The sequence below is a fragment of the Gopherus flavomarginatus genome, chromosome 11, assembly GCF_025201925.1.
Source record: "Gopherus flavomarginatus isolate rGopFla2 chromosome 11, rGopFla2.mat.asm, whole genome shotgun sequence".
In the NCBI taxonomy this organism is placed as follows: Eukaryota; Metazoa; Chordata; order Testudines; family Testudinidae; genus Gopherus; species Gopherus flavomarginatus.
The window spans coordinates 25,043,960-25,056,888 of record NC_066627.1 but is presented as its reverse complement, the minus strand read 5'-3'; the positions used below and the strand labels follow the sequence as shown (position 1 = coordinate 25,056,888).

The following is a 12,929-nucleotide window of genomic DNA, read 5'->3' as shown; positions in this document are numbered from 1 at the left end:
CAGTAAGACAGTAAAGGCTTATTCGTGCCCCACTAAGTCACTGAGAGTTTTGCCATTGACTTCAGGGAGCCCCTGAAGCTACATTTATGCTTGGAGCTGGGGTTGTGATTCCCAGTTTAAGCAGACAGTCACGCTAGCTCTCCTCAAGCTAGCACACTAACACTGGTAGTGTAGCCGCGGTAGCATAGGCAGAGGCTGCACAGGCAGCCACACCACATTTGTACCCATGGAGTCCTAGCGTGTCTGTGTTCAGGGCATCTAGCCCATGATACCACTCGTTCCTGGTCATGATACTGCGGCATCCACCTAGCACAGGTATGTCTATTCCTTCAGTTCCAGGCTGAGAGTGGAAGCAGTTCATGCTGCCTTTGAATTAACCCATTTGTCCATTCCTGGAGAAGCTCTGGAGGGAGCTTGCACGAAGGTTTCCTCAGCTGCAGGAAGAGTCACTGCAAAAGAGTGGGGAGACAAAAGGAAAAGGGGGAGAACCTGGAGAAGCTCTGGAGGGAGCTTGCACGAAGGTTTCCTCAGCTGCAGGAAGAGTCACTGCAAAAGAGTGGGGAGACAAAAGGAAAAGGGGGAGAAAGCAGAAGATTGTGGCTGCCCGTCCACATTTCTAAACAGAGAGATGGTCTTGTCCACCTACCAGCTCCTTGGCAATCAGCAGCAATGAGAAAGGAGACAACTTTTAAAACAACCTCTAACTGCACCGCCAGTGATTTCAGGTACAAGTGACAGCACTGAGATTTCTAAGGGTTCGCAAGTCATGAAACCAGACATGGACGGACAGAGTTTCAAAAGTACTCCCACAGAATTGTGTTCTCTTCACTAGCACACGTATGTGCCATCTCTGTCCTGTGCATACGCCTGCTTCAAGTCCTGGTGTGCAGAAATAAGGGTTTGTGGGACAATGGACGTTGCACACACACAGAACTCTACTTGTGAATTCGAGCACTCGAGTTTGAAAATTCACTCTCTAATTGCTTTCGTTTGCTTCTACATGTTGCTGTGCCTGTAGGGTGATCAGATGTCCCGATTTTCTAAGGATAGTCCCGATTTTTGGGTCTTTTTCTTATATAGGCTCCTATTACCCCCCACCCTGTCCTGATTTTTCACACTTGCTGTCTGGTCACCCTGTGTGCCTGCGATTTTGCTCATGCAATGTACAGGAGGTGTAATGTGAGAGGCTGGACTGTGGCCTTGTCCTAATGTTACTCCCACAGTGTGAGAGTTTGGGTACAAACACTGCACCACATTCTTAGCCCCATTCCAGCTCCTTTGCAGCATTAGGGCACCTCTGGGTCCTTTCTAGTTTCTCTACATCCTTTTTTTTTTTGAGCTTCTCCATTATTGAAATGATGAGACTAGATGCCGCTGTTACTGAAAAACACAAAGCAGCCATTTTTCCCCTTCAGAAGAGAATTCATTGAAAGATTCCTGCTTGACAAGCCTGGAGACTGAAGCCACCTGTTTATCCATCAACAAGGTACAACATGAGCAGTGACAGAGGGAGCCTTCCCTGTACCAGCACCTACCAGTATACTTCTATCTTCTCTTAGATGAGCCACACACAGGGCTTGTTCATTTTCCAGCTGTCTAGTCCATCGCTATCCTCTCTACTCGTATTGCCTACAAGCATGATACTGCAGTGAAGGGGGCAGTGTAGGTATCAAGAGATGTAGAAATAGAGAGTAATAAATGGAGAGACAGACTCGATGCTTCTTCATTTCAGCTATGATGGTTTTTTCTCATGTGGACACCCATTGCCTAGGACCACTGCTGAGATCGCCAACTCGTGTCTCCAGCTGCTGCACAATACATAAGTATCAGATGGCAACAGCTTGTGGTTGGTACTGCCCCTTTCCTGGGTTCATACTAGTAGCTAAATGTGAACCACTCTTCCTCAGCAGATAACTTCTGAGTTACCCATTTTCCACCAGTCCCCTGGCTGCAGTCTGCTCCAAGTTACAGCAGTGCAGTCCTACTGACAACAGCTCTTTTGTGACCTGAACAGCATCTGGCTCACAGCATAAACTTCAGCTTGTGACATGAGTGGGCAAATAATCAACAGGAGCAAGGGAGCCCCCAGGGGACAAAGCTCCTGTTTTCAGGAAAACCCCCTCCTTAGTGACAAAGGGTACAGCAAAGGTACCTACCAAGGAGCAGAACTACTTCTAGACAGAATGTTTTCCGCTGAACATCTGCTGCCCTTTTTAGGGTCTACAGACAGAATGGGAAAACTAGCGTCCAATTTAACAGCAGAGATGCTGATGCAGTCATCAGATGGATAGAACTCAGCTACAGAAAACAACAGCAAACCCTGTTCAGCCTCCCCCAGGTCTCTTTTGACAGGCAGAGATAAATACTTGAATGAGTTCAGGTCAAATTACTCCCAGGTAGCCTGACCCAAAGGAATTGATTAATCTCTCTAGAAGAGATCTGAATAAGAATAAAGAAACGGGGTGGTGGCTGTTTTGTTTCTTTGCTGGCAGTTTGTGGAGGTAAGTGAACTAGCTTGGAGTTCCTGTGTTAAGTCTTAAGCAGGGGTGGGCAAACTATGGTGCAGGGGCCGCATCTGGCCCTTCAGATATTTTAATCTGGCCCTCGAGCTCTCACCTGGGAGCAGGGTCAGGGGCTTGCCCCACTCCGCATGGCTCCCAGAAGCAGTGGCATGTCCCCCCTCCGGTTCCTACACCAAAGTGCTCCACATGCTGCCCCACCCCCACAGCTCCCCTTGGCTGGGAACAGCAGCTAAAGGGAGCTCCAGGGGCAGCACCTGCAGACAGGGCAGCACGCAGACCCACCTGGCTGCGCCTCCACATAGGGGCCAGAGAGGGGACATGCCACTGTTTCTGGGAGTTGTTTGAGGTAAGCGCCACTCAGACCCTAGCGCCCGACCTCCTCCTGCACCCTCCTCTGCCCCAGCCCTGATCCTCTCCTGCCCTCCAAACCCCTTGGTCCCAGCCCAGAGCACTCTCCTGCACCCCTTGTCCACTTGTTAAACAGTTATACAAACAAACATTCTGTTTCTCCCATGTTGTGCCACTAGCTTGGGAGGTTCTCTTTAAACCTCTGCAAAGATAACGCATTATCCACCTTCAGACTCCTCCTTCAAACTTTCCTTTGCCGCGATGTCTACCAAAAGCTTGACAACAGTGGGACTGTGCTGAGTCTGCTGCCTGTCATGCTGACCAATATTGTGTCATTGTTTCCTTGTACTCTCCCATATCGGTCTATAGCCATCAGTTGTTTCTTGTCTCATACTTAGCACTTGTCTACACGGTGCCACAGTCGAGACGACAGGGATGCGATTTGTAGAGCTCTCTAGCAAGCTGTGCTCAAACTGCCCCTTATAGGTCCTTCTAGCGTGAACTAACAGGTACCCAGTTTGTGCAGCTCTAGTCTTGGAACCATGTTAACGCAAACGAGATACCTTTTAGTTCATGCCAGCAAGCTCTGCCAGGGCAATTACAAATCCCACCCCTGTAGTCCGACCTGCAGCACCATATAGACAAGCCCTCAGGACTGTAAGATCCTTGGAGAGTGACTGTGTTTGTTCTGTGTTTGTACTGTGCCTAGCACAATGGGGTCCTAGCTCATGATTAGGGGTCCTAGATGCTACGGTAATACATGTAACCCCCTTCATAGTGTGCAAGTCCCTGGAACACTAGGGGTCATGCTCTCTGGACTACAGCAACAGTGGCTCCAAAGCCTCTATACACAACGGCCAGCCTGCTTAAGGTCCGGGGTGGGACAGAATAGCCTAGGAACTCCTACAAAACCCAGTGGGGAGCTTTGGGTAGAGTGCTTTATATAGACAGCTTCTTGTGCTGAAAAAAGAAATAAAAATGCACGCACTTAAGAGAGACAGAGGAATGACTTGTGCTTTGTGATTCAGACAGGAACTCGCTAAGAAACCTCATACAATACAGGCTGTCAGCAGTGGGCCAACTAGCAAAAAGGGCAGAATAGGACAAAAAGTGAAGAATAACTTCCCAAATTCAGCGTGTTGGGGAAATGTTATGTGGCTCGAACCTAACCAGAGTATCAGGACTAATATTCTGATCCTTGTGAAAACTGCACTGCGCTCATGGAAAGTCAGTGCCTTGCTTTGTAATTCATCTGACAGGCATCCACCTCCTGCAGCATGGAGACCTCTAACACCTGCTTGGGAGGCACTAATGCAGCGCTGACTCAGTTAGTGAACCCTCAGCGTCTGCAGCAGCTGAGATTCACAGAGAGGTTCCCCATATTCAAATATTAGCTACACCTAGGCAGAATTTTTCAGCCAAAATTTTTACCAATGAAAAATGCACATTTGGCAACACCAAAACATTTTGTAAATTTGTGTCAGTTTGGCCAATTTTTTTTAAATAAACTAAAGTCTGAATAACTCAAAATGTTTCAACATTTTCAAAACAGTTTGTTTGGATTTTGATTGAAAATTACATTATTATGAAATTTCCTTTTTTTAATTTAAAAATGCTTGAAATCAAAATTAAAAGTTTTTATTCAACCCAAAATGAAAAAAAAGTTTCAATTTCTTAATTTGCTGAAAATTAACAAAAAAAATTCAATTTGACCCAATTTTTTTAATTGATGGTGAACCAAAAACACCTGTCCTTTCCCCAGCTTTATTTAGCTTTGAGAACTGGTACAATCAGAGCCCATCTGAAGCAGTAGGGCTTTCCTCCACCAGAAAGCAGAAACTACCATCTGACTCCTGTCTCTGGCTACATACTATCCCTCCCAATATTCACCAGCATTGCTTGGGAACATAAATAGTTATGAACAAAATACATAGCCCTGAGGAGAAGGAGACTATTTTTAAACAGAGATAAAATATTTGGGGTAAAAGGAACCGATTTTCCACAGAACAAAACTTCCCTGTTAGTTGCTTAGTGCCCCTCTTTGGGGCAGGGACTTTGGTTCTGTGTTTGTACAGCACCTTGCACAATGGGGTCGTGGTCCATGACTGGAGCTCCTAAGTGATACCACAATGCAAATAACAAACCTAGGAGAGATGTAAACGAAGGCCAGATCTACATAAAATATAGTCCATCAGTTTAAGGCAACAGAGCAAAATCAGAATAGTTGACGCTACCGAATAGTCTGGGGAAATCATCACTCCATTGACTTGATTAACAAACAGTGTTCCCAGTTCATCTACTAGACAGATCAGCAATGCTGGAGCAGAAAAGCAGAGACAGAAGCCATATCTCCAGTTAACCTATGTGCTCGCTAGGGATCCACTGAGCTGTTTCCTCAGCCCCTTCTCAGGTGAGCCATCTCTCAGTTACAGCAGGATCTTCATCACAAACAAAAAACATCTCTGCAAGAGAAATGCAGCATATGAAACACGCAATAGATATCAATAGTATCTTTGTTGATCACCAAAAAAAAAAAACCCCATCTGATTCGGTTGGTCAATCCTTCATCTGTGCTCTGTTTTAAGGTATATTCCAGTGCTGGCGAATGAAAACTGGCGAGGCATATGGGGAGGCAGAAACAAATCCTCTAGAGCCACATTCTGCAGGCCAGAATCCCCAGCTCAGCTGCCAAAGAACTCACAGAATATGGAATCTGGCCTGTGCAAGGAGATGAATACACCCCAGGGCTTGTGAAAAGTGACCTGGGCTCATTAATTACAGTCAATGGTTAGAACTTCAGCTTTATACTTCATCTGACAGACAGCACCTCAAACTGCATGTTTAGGTTAACACCAAGCTGGGACACTGGCCGAGAACTGACTCAGAAGAATGTTACAGTGGGTGTCATTACAAAAATCTGAAGATATCATACGCTGGTATTGCCTATCCGTTAGAACAGCTAAATCTGGAGGACATTGGTATATAGAAACGACTGAGCTTAAATGCAATATTCTCTGTGGGAAGCAGGCCAGGCTTTGAACAAGCTCAAGGGTAAATAATCAATATTTTGTGTGGCAGGTTACATAATGGGACTTGTGTGCTTAAGTCTCCCTCCACAGCACTAGAGCCATCTCCTAAGTGTTCTGTAGGATACTTCACAGCGAGGCCAAGTCTGTTCAGTTCTCCTACAATTTAAGAAGGACTTTTAAAGGAAAAAACCCTAGGGTTTAATTCAAGAGGCAAAATGAATGTTGCTGCTCAGACTCATATCTGGAGCGAGGTCAATACTGCAATACTCCTCGACTGGACTGCACATTTGTTGCTAACAGACGTCTTTTGTACATTTTCCCTGGAAGTTTTTTTTAATTCCCAAAAGCTGGTAATGCAATGACCCTTCCATGCTAATCATACCTCATTGGGGCCAAGTTCTGCAAGCGATGACTGAGGTGTAAATGCATATGCAGACAAACAGTCAGATGGATGATTCACGGGGACAACTTGGCACAATAGTTGTGGAATGGGGGTTTTAAGCAAATGCAAGAAATATACACAGGACATAATATACAAAAATATTAAAGCAAACATTACATGGTGCCTCTGCTAGGCCAAGGAACCTGACACTGGTCTCACACCAGTACAAACTAGCAGTAACTCCACTCAGTGCAAAACATGGAGAACATTTCTGTACCACAATATAATCAAAGGGAAAGAGGAGAGGGAGAAAAAAATGCAGTTGATAAACTGGCTACTAAATCCCACTATTGAGCCCCTGCCACATTTAGTCAAGACGAGAGCAAAAAGTCAACATTAGAGTAACAAATTCTTGAATCCTTCATCCTTAATGATCTGATATCATCCCAGAGGCCTAGTCTACATACATCTCAGTAGAGGGTGACACATGTGTTCAGAAGCAAGGAATCTGTTCCACTTTACACATGATTTTTGCAGGGCAAATACATCAAGAAGCTTACCATGAATATTGGCTAAGGAAAAAACCCCTGTCCTGGAACTTGCTTTGTGTGTGCTCATCCTTCTGTATTTGCTTCCCACAGCTATTCCTGTGGATATTCCTGCCAGGAAGCTTATTGAACAGCAAATTTAAATATTGAAGCTAATAGAGAATTATACCATACTGCTGTGACCCTTGTTCTCCTTATCCCATCGCTCCCTGCTGTTTGTCAACCTCACTCATTGAGCCTGATTGTTCACAGCTGTATTGCCAAACCCAAAGGCTCAAAAATCAGGAGTCAGACCACCCCGCACCCAATCCCTGATTTAAAAAATAAATAAATAACTGCTAAGGATTTTCTTCATTATTATTATTTGCCAGCTGGTTTTTGCAGCATTTATAGAGGAGAGCTAGAAATGAATGTATTTATTTTGTTAAATGCAGCTGAGAATCTCAAGAGGTAATCTGACACCAGCAGCTGGAGGCTTTAAGAAAACACCCCAAATCATGAGATTCCCAATAAAATGACATGGCTTGGTGCTGCTTTGTGCCCGGCCATGTACACCTACACACAGCAAGAGCAGAGTAGGGTGTCAAATGCTACCAAGCCAGAGTTCTCCACTCCCACATACCGGTGGAAGCACTTGTGTCATAACATTTCTTCCCAGATCTGGACCTTAGCATCCAAAATATATTAGCATGAAAACCTCCAAGCTTAGTTACCAGCTTGGACCTGGTAATTGCTGCCACCAGCCAGGAATTATACAGTGCCTAGCTCACTGTGGTCTCCCCAAAACCTTCCCTGGGGGACCTCAAGACTCAGATTCCTCGAGTCTCACAACAAAGGGGAATAAACCATTTCCCTTCCCCCTCCTCCCCTCCCGGTGTTCTCTCCCTGGGTTCCTGGAGAGATATACAGAAGCAAGCTCCGTGAATCTAAACAAAGGGATTCTACCCTCCCTGTTTCCAGTCCTGGAAACACAAGTACCGGGAGAGCTAATCTCTCTCCCCCCCCACCCAGAGGGTATGCAAAGTCAGGCTTAGTAAATCTAACATAAAGAGATTTTCCCCCTGACTTCTTCCTCCCACCAATTCCCTGGTGAGCTGCAGACTCAATTCCCTGGAGTCCCCACTAAAGAAAAACTTCAACAGGTCTTAAAAAGAAAGCTTTATATAAAAAGAATGAAAAAGGACATAAAATATAGTCTCTGTATTAAGGTGACAATATACAGGGTCAATTGCTTAAAGGAAAAAAAAATGAACAAACAGCCTTATCCAAAAAGAATACAGTTTAATACATTCCAGCAACTACACACATGTAAATACAAAATAACAATATTAACCTATTGTCTTACTATCCTTGTACTTACAACTTGGAAACAGAAGATTAGAAAGCCTGGAGATAGAAAAATCACTCTCAGAGCCGAGAGGGCACAGACACAAGACAAAGAACCAAGAACTCACACCCAAAACTTCCCTCCACCCAGATTTGAAAAAGTCTTGTTTCCTGATTGGTCCTCTGGTCAAGTGTTTGGTTCCCTGTGTTAACCCTTTACAAGTAAAAGAACATTAACCCTTAGCTATCTGTTTATGACAACTTGACACCTGCTTTGCACAGGCGTAAATGATGCCACCAAGCTGCAGGGACTGAGGCTGGGTTTTACCAGAGTAAACAGCAGAGTCTTTACATCAAGATTTGAGGATTTCAGTAACTCAGGCTATGGTTACACTACAGCTTAGGTCGGTATGAATTACGTCACTCAGGGGTATGAATAAGCAACCCCCATGAGCGATGCAAGTTACACCAACCTAAGTGCTAGTGTGGACAAAGCTATGTTGGCGGGAGAACTTCTGCAGACATGGCTGCCGCTGCTCGTTGAGGGTGGATTAATTAAGTTACTGGGAGAACTCTCTCCTGTCAGCTTAGAATGTCTGCACTAATAGTGCGACAGCATCACAGCTGCGCCTCTGTACACTCGCGAGTGTAGCCCTAGTACGAGCCTTTTGCTGGAGTGGATGGGTGAGGTTCTGTGGCCTGGGGGCGGATCATGAGGTCAGATTAGATGGTCATGATTAGAGTCTAGGAGGCCCATCGCTCACAGCGTGTCCATTTCAAAGGTTGTTTTGAGAGAAAGTGCAGCCTTCTGTCCTGGGTCATTTCTGGATCTAAACTTGCCCGCTTCTGCACCTGTATAAAAAGTAGCTGGTGGCTTATGGAAAATGGAGATAAAATAAAAACTCCTTTGTTTAATGGCATCTGTAATTTCCATTCCTTTCCCTTGCTTTTTAGGATTTTATTGTTAATTATTATACATCATTGTTTACATGAAAGAGGGATCCTTACTTTTCAGGGCCTGATGCCACAACCTGTACTCGTGCTCCTGACAGTGGCCCCATGGCCATAACAGAGTATTTGCATGAAGAAGCGCTATTGTCAGGAATGCAGGTTGCAGAATAAGACTCTGATGACTGGTCTATACACACTGGTTTTGTACTGCTGTAGCTATGGCAGTAAGAGGTGCGAATTTTAACTGATATAGTTACATTGGTACTACCCCTAGTATGGGCACATTTATAAAGGTGTCTTATAGTTTATTCTCCTTCCCATATGGGTATAAGATCTACTGGTATAAGCACCATTATATGCATATAACTACTTCCCAAAGCTGGGGGGGAGGCTTGTATTGAATGAATGATATTGCTTCAAGTGGTACAACGTGTGTGTGTAGATAAGGCCTAAATGATCACCAGTCCCTCTTCTTCTTTCCAAGCCTGGCCCTATCCAGCATGGTGCTGACCCCCTCCGTTGAGCAGCAATGCCACCTCTTCAGGATTGGCTGGGAGTCTCCAGGAATTAAAGATTAATCTTTAATTAAAGATTGTGTTATGTGATGAAATTTCCAGGAATTGGCAGCCCTACTATTGAGTCCAGTGGAGGTTAAAAGCACCCAGAACTGTGCAGGATCTAATCCACCTAAGTGCCCATTTCTAGTGCCTGAATCACCAATGAGACAATTACCACATGTAAAAGCCTGCACGTGGTCTATGATTTAGGTCCAGAATCCTTCCATGACCTCAGTGCGCCCCCATTACGTGGATTACAGTATCCAAAAGAGGGGATTCCAGGTGGGGAATAAACAGCAGAAAGTGATGAGCTCACCACAAAGACCCCTTGGATATCCCTAGGAGTAAAGGAAGGGATGGGGAAAAAAATGGTAAAATTTTCAGGCAGAAACATTTGGGAAATCTAAAGAGGCCATTCTAGTTGTCCCACAAATGACAGCTGTTTCCAATGAGGTTCTTACAGCGGAAAACACTGTGATGGGTTTGTAATTTGGCTGGTAAACCTTGTTTTCAGCTATAATTACCCTATCAAGGCAGCTAAATGGAAACAACATTTTAAGTGACCTTCAGCTTCCAGCTGCAATAATCATCCTCATGTAGAAGGCGAGATGGGGATGAGAAGGTGATTCTGACACACCTAGGGGAGAGGTGCAGTGTGAACATGGCAGACAGACATGCCTCCCTAATCAGTGGGGACTGAGCACAACCTGGGACTGAGTACAGCGATGCGGTAAGAGAGACAGCAATGTCCACAATGAATGACTCAGTGTCTTGGTTAGGGAAAGGCCTAGTGGGAGATTTCAGACACACCAGCTGTTTTGCAACAGTAGAATATCCGAGTCATTGCAAGAATGAAGCGTGTTGTGGTGTTGCCTGGCACAGTCTCAGAGGTTTTTCATGCATGTCAAGACTCCTTAAAGCCTCTACTGCATACACCCACTCACAGCGGAGTACCTCACAGTACCCCCAGATCACCACCCTTCCTCTGCCACCTGGACTAGGTCCCAACACCACACGTTACTTTCTCCCCAGTTCTTTAAACAAACAAATCCCCCAGCACTTATTTTGGCTTCCTCCCATCTCTCCTCCTCTGGTGCCATCTTGAGTGGCTCCCATACAGTGCTGCAGCAATCTTCAGGCAGCTTGCCAAGTTTCCACCCACTCTCTTATTCAGAGGTTCTCAACCTTTTTCTTTCTGAGGCCCCTGCAACATTCTATAAAAACTCCATGGCCTCCCCCACTCAACAACTGGTTTTCTGCATATAAAAGCCAGGGCAGGTGCTAGGGGGTAGCAAGCAAGGCAATTGCCTTGGGCCCCATGCCACAGGAGCCCCAGGAATCTAAGTTGCTCAGGCTTTGGCTTCAGCCACAGATGGTGGGGCTCAGGTCCTTGGGCTTCAGCCCCATGCAGTGGGTCTTCATTTTTCTGCCCTGTGCCTCAGCAAATCTAACACTGGCCATGGTTGGAGAATCCCCTGAAAGCTGCTTGTGGCCTGGACCTCTGGTTTAGAACCACTTCCCTAAATAACTCAGCCTCTCCTCTTGTTACTGCAGACTTCCCTCTGTGTGAAATCCCCCAGTTCCTCTGCTTCCCACAGACTCACCCAAGGTCTCCTCCTGGTCCTCAGCACCACCTCTGCCAAGACTCTCCTTCCTCCAGCCAGTCCCCCCCAAACTCTCTGTCTCCTCTTATAGAGTCATAGAATATCAAGGTTGGAAGGGACCTCAGGAGGTCATCTAGTCCAACCCCCTGCTCAAAGCAGGACCAATCCCCAGACCGATTTTTGCCCCAAATGGCCTCTTAAGGATTGAACTCACAACCCTGGGTTTAGCAGACCAATGCTCAAACCACTGAGCTATCCCTCCCCCCAATAATTGGAGATATACCTATCTCCTAGAACTGGAAAGGACTCTGAAAGGTCATTGAGTCCAGCCCTCTGCCTTCACTAGCAGGACCAAATAGTGATTTTTGCCTCAGATCCCTAAGTGGCCCCCTCAAGGTTTGAACTCACAACCCTGGGTTTAGCAGGCCAATGCTCAAACCACTGAGCTATCCCTCCCCACTAAATAAATAAATAAATAATAAAAAATTGCATGCCATCCTTGTGCAGGGGCCATGCTAATCTTCTCTGTATCGTTCCAATTTTAGTATATGTGCTGCAGAAGCAAGCCCAAAGCTCTGCATTATTCCCACACTGGGAATTGAACCCAGGAATCCTGACCACTAGACCATTTCTTTCCCCAACCTCATCTCATTTTCACCTAGTCCCCAACACCCCTCATTCTGTCACCTAAACAATCTCTAACCAGGGGCCAACAGCACCATGGGGGCCAAAGTGTGGGTGCTGGCACTCAAAGCAGCTGCACACCCTCCTCTCTGCCCTTACCCTCCTCTCTTTGCACACACAGTTCCCCTGGCTGCTGCAGAACCATCCATCAGCAGCTGCCTGTGCATGTTTTACAGGCACCTCCTGAGATGAAAATTTGCTCCAGATTCTAACGCTCGCAGTTTGGTTTTGCTAACCCTTCCGCCTCTTCAGCACTGGGAATGCTGGGCAGAAGAGGGAGAACGTGAGGAGCTCCTCAATCGGAAATTGGTTTAGAGAGTCAGTTTGCTACCATCTTTGGTAGACAGAAACCAGTGCAGACCACCCTGAGCCTCCTTTCAGAGAAACTCAGTCAAGTGAGACAAACCCAGCATTTGACAGTGTGCAGCAAGAGGAGAAATGAAACCATTGGAGAGCCTGACAAACTGGAGCGAATCCCAAAAGGGGCAGCGAGGGTGAGAAATGGGTTAGAGGGTACAACAGCTATCTATCCCCATTCACATCCCACTATCTATGTACGCACCCATCCCCATACAGATTGCTTTCTACTCATTCCCAAACACACCCCATTATCTAGCTACTCATCCACATACACACCCCGTTATCTATCTATATTCCCATCCATCCCCATACACACCCTGCTATCTATCCATCCATCCTTTGCCATAAACACTATCTATCTACTTACACTGGTGTCCATCACTGTAATGTAAAGAAGAACATTTAGTATAGCCAGCCCACAAATGTGACAATAAAAAGGATGGCAGAAAATGTAACAGCATCAGCCCAGGCTCATTAATTCTCCTCAGTCTTCCCCAGCACAGCCCTCTCCTGACCTCACAACTCCAGAAACCTAGCCCATTTCTGAATTAAAATAAATACAAGAATGGAGGGGAGGCCAGCAGGTCGATGGGGCTAGCTAACTGCTTCTGCAAATGG

At 45.8% G+C, this 12,929-nt stretch overlaps 1 non-coding gene across 1 annotated transcript; it reads right to left on the bottom strand.

The window, feature by feature from the left end:
• Positions 1-11,729: 11,729 nt before the first annotated feature.
• LOC127032007 (U6 spliceosomal RNA) lies at positions 11,730-11,832 on the bottom strand. Its single transcript, XR_007768704.1, has one exon. It is a non-coding gene; the product is annotated as a U6 spliceosomal RNA (small nuclear RNA).
• Between the last annotated feature and the right edge of the window lie 1,097 nt (positions 11,833-12,929).